Source organism: Cyprinus carpio, chromosome A5 (genome assembly GCF_018340385.1).
Source record: "Cyprinus carpio isolate SPL01 chromosome A5, ASM1834038v1, whole genome shotgun sequence".
Classification (NCBI taxonomy): domain Eukaryota; kingdom Metazoa; phylum Chordata; class Actinopteri; order Cypriniformes; family Cyprinidae; genus Cyprinus; species Cyprinus carpio.
The window spans coordinates 179,920-189,854 of NC_056576.1; the positions used below are offsets into that span (position 1 = coordinate 179,920).

At 37.5% G+C, this 9,935-nt stretch overlaps 2 long non-coding RNA genes across 2 annotated transcripts; both read left to right on the plus strand.

The window, feature by feature from the left end:
* The first annotated feature begins 3,073 nt into the window (after positions 1-3,073).
* On the plus strand, positions 3,074-3,629 carry LOC122141852. Its single transcript, XR_006158137.1, has 3 exons — positions 3,074-3,171; positions 3,355-3,456; positions 3,564-3,629. It is a non-coding gene; the product is annotated as an uncharacterized LOC122141852 (long non-coding RNA).
* A 3,030-nt stretch (positions 3,630-6,659) lies between these two features.
* LOC122141853 lies at positions 6,660-7,626 on the plus strand. The gene is made up of 2 exons (XR_006158138.1): positions 6,660-6,885; positions 7,092-7,626. It is a non-coding gene; the product is annotated as an uncharacterized LOC122141853 (long non-coding RNA).
* The last annotated feature ends 2,309 nt before the right edge of the window (positions 7,627-9,935 follow it).

The window sequence follows — 9,935 nt, forward strand, 5'->3', positions numbered from 1 at the left end:
CATTCAGTTGAATTTGCCACAGGTTATCTCCATTCCAAGTGGAGTAATATCTACAAGCAATATGAATGCTCCTGAGTTAAATTTCGAGTGTCCCAGAAAAGGGGAATACTATTATGCAATGTAATCATTTCATTTTTTTAAATATTTTTTAAAATACATTTGCAAAGTTATTACAAACCTATATATATATGAATGCATAGAAATGTATTTCTGGCCATGCTTTGATTTTGATTGATTAAAAATGTAAAAAATATTATTTTTTTGTTTGTTTGTTTGTTTGTTTTGAAGGTGTTTTTATTGAAAGATCTTCAGATAGGTGAGTGTGCATCAGTTTCGTTACTATTTTACAGATGCCTTTATATAGTCATATCTGTTGTGTTGTAATTGTTGTAGTGTGTGCCCCATGGCAGCCTGTCTGTTTCCTGGAGGACAGTGCACTATGGGACGAGAGGTTTCTCAAGGCAGAATGCAGCACTCTGCTTTGTAAAGTTGCCGAGCTGATTCCTGTTGTTATGTCAGATAAAACATCTAGAAATGGGCCATTGTTTGTGCTACCAGACTGTCAAGGGAGATTTTGTAACACCCACATTTTTGAAGCTGTACTGCTTTCAACAACAGCCGATGTGGATCTGGATCCTGACAGCACCTGTTGTGTTCTTAGGTTTGTTTGCAGGTGTTTCAGCTGCTGCCAGGGCAGGCGGCCCTGTTGGTCTACAGTAAGGATAGTGTAAATATGAGTGTGAGAGATGTTTTGGAGTTTCTGATGAGAGTTATCTTAGGAGAGGTGGGTGCTTGTGGTTTGAACTATATTTTTGGAAAAAAAAAAAAAACAACTAAAATTATTGTATCTAATTTTGTGTCAGTTAATCGTGTTTCTCAGGTTTCCAGCAGAGATACACGTTTGTTGGAAGGCACTACAGCTGCAATGCTGCTCACCACAACAACAGACAGTCTGTGTGCAGCATCAGCTGCCTGGAATCTGCTGCAAATCACCAACACAGGTCAGCTACAGTATGTAATTGACCCTTCGCAAAGACCTGTCCACCCTAGTTACTGTTGCTACTGTACGTCCGACAACACGCTGACAGACAAAACAGAGCAGGTTACTTTTTGGAAACAAAACAAAGTCTCAGCATTCAAATATAGTGTGTTTTTTTTTTTAACCATTTTGTGGGCTCTTTAATGTGTCGTCACAGATTGCTGTATTATTATTAATAATATAAATATGAATATTGTTAATAATATTGTAGTTATAAACTAAGAAAAAAATTATGAAGGTTTTTTAAAGAATATTTTGAAATATTTACACATTTATTTCTTATATAAATTATAGTATACATTTTATATAATATAAATGTAAAAAATAAAAGAAATAAATATAATATTTATATCAGAAAATACATTTTAATGTAATTACTACATGAATTGGAAAATAAGCTTTATCTTGGCTTTCTGAGAGGCTTGTTAGCATCAGTTCGTTATAAAATGAATTGTAAATAAATGTAAATTTAAATGTAGTTTCTCCTCCTAAAAGGTTTTGGAACTGTATCCAGCTCTTCCCTCTCACATCCTAAAATTTCTCCATGTGTCTCAGAAGTCTACAGATCCCTCCTCCAGGAACAGAAGCGTGAGCTTATTATAAATGCATCCCAAGAATGCATGAAGTTGTCAGCTCTGGATCCCACGGCTCCCCAGTCACCTTCACACGTGGTCCTGTGTTATGAGTGCCCAGTGGGCCTCCCTCTGGAGTGCAGACAGCCATGTTCTTAAGACTCTCCATCTTGCCCTCTCCTCTCTGGAGGACAGCTCTGAACCTCCTCTGCTCCAGTCCAAAGACTAAAGAAGCCCCATCACAAGTGGAGTATTCCGCTCTGAGAGACTTCAAAATTTTATGAAAATACATGTTATATATTTTTATATTTGATTTCAGCATTATTTTAAAGGGGGCACAAGAAATATTTGCGCCACTCATTTGTCTTTCTAAATAATCAATATGATTGATGGTCTTTGACTACAGGGCATCTATTGGCATGGATGCAAGTTTTCAGTTTTCTGTGCCGTTGTAGAAGTTTATAGGTGTGTTAGTCACCCATGATGAATAATAATCCACATTTTTTAACGTACTTGTCGGAAGTACTATTCATTTGTTTAGGTATGAAGCATTTTAATCAATAGAACACAATAAAATGGCTTTATTGGTAAGATCATGTGGGTGTTTTCGTGATAGTTTCTCTCAGATTTTGTTGACTGGTCTATTTGACTCCTGACAGCAGCTACCAAAATGAAAATTCAGCTCTGTCATCTTAAGAATAAATTCTAAAATATATTTAAACAGTTATTTTAAATTGTAATGATATTTCACATCATTCACAACATTTTGATCAAATAAATGCAGCCTTGGTGAGCATGAGAGAATTCTTGGGGACCAGGACACTGAGGAGAAAGGTACACTGAAACTGCAGATGTGATCCATTAAGTTATAATGAAAAAATATATGTCTAATGAGATTTTCTTGTAAGAATATACTTTTCTTTTTTTTTTTTTTTTTTTACAGATGTGCCTCCATCATTCTGTGACATGGGGAAATGCAATCAGTTCTCTGATTGGTCAGGGTGGGGTTTGAGGGGGCGGGGGCTTAATGAGGACGGAGAGGAGAATGTGTTGCTCTCTGAGGAACATAGTCTAGTGCTGACGTGTTGCTGGGTTTTCTTGAAGGTAAAGCTGCTAGATGACAGAATATCAGCATACTAGGTTTAAAGTGGTGGTTTACAAAAAGTATTGTGTATGACTAAGACACAGTGGATGATTTACTTTCCTGGTAGGAAATTGGTATTTTTCTGGGCTCCCTGGGGGAGAGAATCCTGTCACTCCACTGTAAAGAACTGACATTGAGTGTGAAAGAACTCAGAGGGGCTTCCAAACGTGTTTAAAGATACATCATTCTGAAACGCAGGACATTGGGTAAGACAGATTTGCTCTTTTCCCACTGATGTCCAAACACTTTTTTTATCTTATCTGTTTGTGGTCCTGGTTTCTCTTTTTTCTCTCTTTTTTCTCTTTGTTCATCATCTTCCATTAGGGGGCAGTATAAGGGCTGCTGTGTTGGCATCACTAAGTTCTGCAGGGCTTACTGAGCAGCTCTGATCCAGAGATCAGGGAGATTCCGCCCAGGTACAATAGAGTGAAGGATTCATTTTCAATTAGGAATTTGTGGGATTCTAATAGAAATTTCAAGTTAAAACTTACTTGTGTTTATGTAGCCTTATTAAATCATTTTTTGTTTTATTTTGATTTATTTTATTTTATTAAAAAAAAAAAAAGATCATATAGTGCTCTCTCTCTCTCTCCCTCTAGGGCCTTTCTGTTCTCCAGTCGCCCCGTAATACAAATACTTTGTCTTCCCCTGATCTCATTTCAACACTTGTGAAGAAGTCACGTGTTGAACTTTGACTTCTCGTAGGTTCTCTCTGCACCAGAATGTTGGGTTTAACAGCTGACCGGTTGAAGAGGGCTCCACTCATTCCAGCATGTCTTCTTCTTCTTCTTCTTTAACCTCTACCCAGCCCTACAGCCCTTCCTCCAGGGGGCGCTGGAAAGCGCAGCTAAAGACCTTCATGACGCCACCTTTTCTTTTTCATAACACCATTCCTTCCCTCTACCCTGTCCTCACCCTGCTCACCAAACTACAGCCCTGGTGCTGAGGAACAGACACCGTATGATGGTGTATGGCTGTACAAACAATCCATACATCCAAATGCATGAACATAAATGTATTATATATTGTATATTACATTAGGTTTATTGTATTATATTATTTGCTAAATTTGACTATCCAAAAAGTTGTATAATATATGATTTTTTATTTATTATGATATTATATCCAGATTTAAATACACAATATTTTGTATAATATCATATCAGTATATATTTAGATTTTACATTTTTGAAGACTATGATATTATATTAAATCTGGCAAATTAATCAAATTTTCCTGATTTATAAACCATTAATATACATTCGTGTTTTCTGATTTGCTTGATGTTCTTTGTGTTTTCCTCAGGGACTTTGTCGAAATTCCTGCCTCCGCTATTCCTCCTAGCTGCCAGTCCAGTCTATGGCATACGAGTGATGTCATCAAAGAGCCCTAGTTGCTATGATACCACCAAATGAATATCTGGCAACTGTCCTGCAGTTTGGTGGAAAACCTGCTGGAATCACAGGATGTTGTGTGCTGTCACAGACTGCATGGCCAACTCTCCTCCTACAGATAGGAGCCATACTGGCCAGGGCACTGAAAACTAACATATAAGCAGTTTTTGTCATTTATTTGTCATTAGTTTTTTTGCCACAGCAGTCATAATCAGTGATCACAATGTAATCTGAGTCTTCTCGTTGAGCAGTCGGTCATCTCACAGTGATGTTGTCAGTGAGTTTGAGTCCAGACTGTAGATTGCATCTGTGAGGCAACAGTACCCGCTGGAGTGGCTGGCAAAAAAGTGGATATAGTGAGGATGATAAAAAGGCCATTGCTCTGGTGTTTCCTCACTCAGCTCTCCTCCAACCTACTGCAGGAGATTCCACAGGACTCCAAACAGACTAGAGGTGCTTCTTCATGTCCTTTGGAGTGTGCAGTCATTGACAAGCATAGCAAGTGACGTGAACAGATGTTGATTGTGAATGTTACATCTGCTTTAGGATGGCTTTGCTTCTTTCCACCAAAGTACAGTGAACTTCCTTTATGGGGATCCTGAGTGGGCGTGTCAGGTGTGGCAGCATCTGGCCAATGGCCACGCAGTAGTACGTCTCTCATTGATCAAGTCTGCAACAGAGAGACATGGCTGGAGAAGAACTGTCCTATAGCAAGTTATAGAGAGCGCGCTGCAGGTGAGTATTACTATAGCACTCTGACTCCTGCAGTGCCTCTGTATATGGTCAGCTGATTTTGTTGCAGTAATTGTAGAATAGGGCACTTGAGTCTGACTTGTTACCCAAAGGTTGTGGGTTCAGTTCTCATTACCAGCAAAATGTAGTGCTCTCTTCCACCTTTGATACCCATGGCTAAGGTGCCATTGATTAAGTAAGTCACTAACCACTCACTGGTTTTTTTTGCACACTTGGATGGGTTAAATGCACAGATTCCGAGTATGGATTACCACTTTTTAAGTGCAAAGATACAATAATTATACTGAGATAAAAAAAACAACTTATTATTTGATAAAAAACATCAACAACACCACCAAAAAAAAAAAAAAATTGTTCTCCATCTGCTTGTTTACAAATGCTTTTGTTAATGATGCTTAACTCATTCTGCGCTGCTCGCTTTCGGTCATGAAAACATTCATTTATTTACATATATTTTATTATTATTATTTCAGTTAATTGTCTTGATTGTCAACATTAACATTTAACATTCTGTAACCTATTGCTGTAGCCTCACTTTATATCATTATTAGTCTGGTAATTTGAGGCCAGTCTCTTAAACACTTGAAGGAAAATTAAAACAATCAAGATCTGTTTAATACGTTTGCCCTGAAATCAGCCTGTAGATCTTATTACACTCTTCAGTTTTTTGATTGAGGGGGGCATTGTTTTTTGTAGACATTGTATTCAGTAATCTTTTTAAAAAACAGACTGGGTTTTTGGACTTGGTCAGGATTTCCGCCCAGCCCTCATGTGAGGTCAGTGAAATACCAAACTGCTCTACATGTCCATGAGAAAATATACCACTAGCCCTATAATGCGTTTAAATCCCTTCTCATAAGAATGGAAAGATCATGATTGCAAGAAATAATGGATGGGTGTGGTTGCTGTTTTTTTTTTTTGTTTTTTTGAATAACAGCGTCCATCATCTGCAGGCCAACCTGAAGAGGCGCTGTTGGAACCAGAACGTGGAGTACTGGGGTGCATTCTTGACTGCATTAGTTAGTTGAGGTTATGACCCCAGAGGAAGAGCGTCTTGCCCTGCCTGGTCCCTGTCCTTCAGGGTTTGAGGAGACATGGCTGCAGGAGTGTGCGGAGCTTCTGTTTACTGATCTGGAGTCAGATAGAGGAGGACCTTTGCTGATCTCATGGCTCTGTGTCAGTCAGCCTGCTCCTTTGTCACAGGGTATAGCTCACCTGTCATGCAGCCAAAGTTAATGTGTTTAGCTTGATGTTATTAGATAGTCAATCTTAATATTCTCTATATTCTTGTTATATTTAATATTTTTGGTGAAAACTTATTCATTTTTTTCTATATTTTTAATAGGGCTGCACGATAAATCACATGCGATATTTAATGCAACATCTATCATATTTTGCACATGTTTGTGCACAGATTGTCAGTGACAATATGATCTGGCATATTAGAATGATTTCTGAAGCATCATGGTGACAGAGAAGAGACTGTATAATTGCTGCTTGCTGAAAATTTCAGCTCCAAAATTGAATAGTAGTGTAGATTTTATTTTTTTTTACATTTTAATAATATTTCACAATATTGTTGTTTTTACATCAAAAATGTATAATAAATGCAGCCTTGGTGAGCATAAGAGACCCCAAAATTGAATAGTAGTGTAGATTTTAAATATATTATATAGGTTTTAATCTTTATATCATTTATTATATTTTACCTGGCTTTTGCAATGGAAATGCATACAAACTTCCTGTTTTCTTCTGTCTCTTACTTTTTGTGTTTGTTGGGTTGTTGTTTTCTTATGTTGGTCAGATGTCGCGGTTTGTATGAGCAAGATGAAGCAATCTCAGAGTGCCTTTTGCCACACCTATTAAATCTAGTTAAACATTACCCAGAATCCTCCACTCTCGCCAAGAACCTCGAGCACTGGGCCCGAAACAGTGCAGCCATTGTCAAAGAGAATCTCTCAATTTGTATGCAACTTCAATTAGGTATATATAAGATTTGCCAGATAGCCATAATGATTGTTTTTATTATTGCATTAATTATCACTAATTAACTTCCTGATGCTCTGTTGTAATTGAGTCAAAAAACCTTATAATTACAGTTAATATGATGTGTAAAATGTATTGTTTGTATGTAGTCGTTGTATGTTTACGTGCCAATTATGTCATTACTTCTCTTGTTTGTTTCCTAGGCAATGTCCTGAATCCTGATTGGCTGAGTTTGCTAATAGAACCCCGTTTCCATGGCACTCTTTCAGGCCTGTTCACCAGGGCAATTGTACTGCTCAAGAAGTGTGATTCCATATGACCCCTACTTGACCCTTTGAGTTTATCTACAGACCTTCAGGATACTCACAGACGGTTTGTCCTAAATGGAGTCATCTTTCCTCAGGTCTTCATTGATGCACTAAAGACAGATGAATCCAGTGTTGTCACAGATCAGGGTTGCATTATTGCAGTTTACAGGCTTAATTAAGTAATTATTATTGATCTGGAAAAGCTGGCTCTTCATCGCCATATTGAGTGGAAACTATTCGAAAGGAAGAATAACAGTTCTTTGTTGTGCAATACAAGAGAGATAATAAAGAAAAACTTGTCTACTTCACCAGCCAAAATCAAACACCAACTCCAGATAATTCAGCTCTGTAAGTGTAGCACATCTAAATCGGAAATGGCTTGTTTCTGGATGGGTGGTGATTTCTGAAATAGAGCACACTGCAGGCGGGGTGGACGAACAGACTGAGGCGTCACAAACTCAGCAAGCATCTGAGGATGGTACATACATTTTTAGCCAAACCTCTCTTTTGAACCAAATGTGATTCATGCTCGCACATTGATGTGTTTTACATATTTAATAAATAAAGATTAAATCATTTTTAGAACTTACTGGCTAACACTGATCTGTGATCCCCAATAACAAACATTTGGTACTGTGTGCCAGAAAAATGAATGCTGCTTATTTTTAGCTGATTGAAGTTTTGATAGCCAGTCTCTGCGCCTCATTGGTTTTATGTGGAGCGGTGGTTCACGGTTCGCTGTGATAACGCTTCATAAAAGCCCAAACCGGTTTGAGCTGCCTCACATCAACCTCACAGCATCTTCTGATACACATACACAGCAGCCGCAATCAGCTGCTCTCATTCACTCCTGTGGTTCATTCTATCCTAATCCTTTCATGTATTCCCAATACACATTTGATCGTTTTATCCCACTGTTTTATATTTTCACACGACTTTCTTTCTCACTCTATACCCCTTTTTCATCCTCATCGTATCTTTGCGAAGGCCACTTCTTCTCCGGTTTCCACTGCAGGGGTAAATGCATCGAACAGTGATGTAATGGTTTTTTGCAGCAACAGTAGAGTTGCTCTACGATAACAGCAGGGGAAGAGTGTCTGCTTTATGCCACATTTGAGGCTCTTCTCCCAGGTTAAGTGTCCATTTTCTGCCCTCAGCACCGGGCTTGTTCATGATCGTGGTTGGAATATGTACTCAGTTGCTGTTCAACACTCATGTGTGTCACAGGACACAGTGTTAGGACGCAGCTGGGTATCCCAATAGCAATCAGTGGAGCAGATGGTCTGAGTTTACAGCAGACGCTGAAGTGACTCGCACTCCTCTATGAATGCTGCAATTGTATTATAAATGACATATTGATTATTTTAGAGTCTAGAGGACATTCAGGTGGATTTCTTGGGAGGGTGGTATTTTAAAATCTGGAGAGAAAAAACAACTATTAAATAATGAAATACAAGAACAGTCTTTGTATTACTGTTTGATGAAATATTTTATATTATAAAAAATGAAATAATGTTTTAGTATTTATCATGAGAAAAAGGATTTGGAAAAAAAATTGCCTTTTTAAAAAAACAAGAGCTCATAGCTTTCAAATGGGCTATAAATGCACTATTTCTGTTTCTTTATTAATTCAAGCTATTTTAAAAGAGAGTTGTTAAATGTGAGACATCTGCGTGTGCAAATTAAATATATTTACAGGACTCAACAGAGCAATCTGTTTGGATTGGCTTTTTCCACTCATTATCTTCTCCATAGTGACCCACATTTCACTTCCTGTTTACCTCGTATGAAGAACCAGTATTGACTGAAGAAATGGTAAGTTATTCTGCCACTGGATAAGTAATTTTTTATTCACAGTAGTTATGTTTGATTTTAATGAGTCTTTGGACAGTATACTATTCATGGTAATGGTATAGTACTGTATGTCCTTGGTTCTATTTTGGAGTAAATGGGAAGTTTTATTATGTTTATTCACTGTATTGTTTATGACTATGCATGTGTGTTCTTTTCTGAAAGCTTTCAGTATGTTTACATTATTATTATTATTATTTAAATAACACTTTTTAAACAAACCAGTCAAACAGCTTTTCATTTTCAGGTAGAATTCCTGGAACAAACAGGAATAATAGCTGGGTGTCAAAAATAGCAATGACATAATCTTCAAACTTTAAAACAAAGAAACGCTGTAGTCATTGAATGTCTGAGCTCTCTCCCTCTCATCTGCTTGGGTGCACAACTCATAAAAAAAAGCTGCCAGCTTGATTGGGGTTGGAAACTTTGTGTAATTTCTTGGAAAAGAAAGTGGGTCAGTTAACATGGCAGGAGTACCATGGAAAGGAAGCAGACAATCTGGTCTAATTAAATCTGATTGCTTACTTCCGTGCTCCAAAATACCGTGAAAACCTCAACATAACTTCCAAAATGTCATAAAATTCTTATCTATCTGATACATCAAGACATAGTATCTAGAGAAAAATGATGAACTGTAACTGTAATGAGTTAAAGCAGAAAATGTGACTGCAGTTACTGTGCTGAACTATTAAAAATAGACTTGTATTTATAATAGTTGTGTACTGTACTTGACAAAGAGGAATGTTAGTAAAGAGTTGTCCAGATTGTACCACTGAGACGCTGATAAAAAGAGTATAACTATGAACAAAACAATAGAGATTGTGTGTGTTTTTCATCTGTTCTGAGAGGACATCAGTTTTAGAAGCTGAATAGCCTACACGGATTGTG